Below are 571 nucleotides of genomic sequence, written 5' to 3' on the forward strand. Positions count from 1 at the left end.
ACCTGTCTTCAAGGTCCTTTAGGGTAACCCATATATGCAACAGGCTGCATACACTGCCAAGAATGTTGTTGCTTGAGCCCTCACACCCTGAGCTCCCTCAAGAAAAGGAGTCTGATCATCTTATCAGTTGCAAATTCTCTTCCCTTTCCAGGATTCTTATCCATAGGGCTTGGCTGGAAGACAATCTGGTAACAGAAATCATAGTGTGTTCACCACTCACCCTTCTTTTCAAATTAGAGGGTTGTTCTCAGTTTTAAGTGATAGATCTGGCTGACAATGATCAGCTTCTCCCACCATTGTAAAAGCCCAAACATAGGGACAAAAGGTCTGCTGCCACATTGCAAGAGCCTAACCACAAGAACAAGGAAATGCCCCTGTAACAGAGAGCCCCACTGGCAACCTCCTCCAGAGAAAAACAAGTTACACAGAAAATACAACAGTCACCCACAGCTCTCAGCCCATGACTGAAACAATACCTACCCCCCTTTTAACTGTCAATAAGACCCCTGCTCAGTCCTGCCCTGCGCGCCTTGCCCTGGTCCACTGGTTCCTTTGATTAAAACCCCTTGTG

The 571-nt window shown here is 46.8% G+C and overlaps 1 non-coding gene across 1 annotated transcript; it reads right to left on the minus strand.

Moving 5' to 3' along the window:
• On the minus strand, nucleotides 1-133 carry LOC111756255 (small nucleolar RNA SNORA70). The gene has a single exon (XR_002790733.1). It is a non-coding gene; the product is annotated as a small nucleolar RNA SNORA70 (small nucleolar RNA).
• Between the last annotated feature and the right edge of the window lie 438 nt (nucleotides 134-571).

The sequence above is a fragment of the Cavia porcellus genome, unplaced genomic scaffold (genome assembly GCF_034190915.1).
Source record: "Cavia porcellus strain 051 isolate PalLab524CR breed Dunkin Hartley unplaced genomic scaffold, mCavPor4.1 scaffold_2, whole genome shotgun sequence".
Taxonomy (NCBI): Eukaryota; Metazoa; Chordata; class Mammalia; order Rodentia; family Caviidae; genus Cavia; species Cavia porcellus.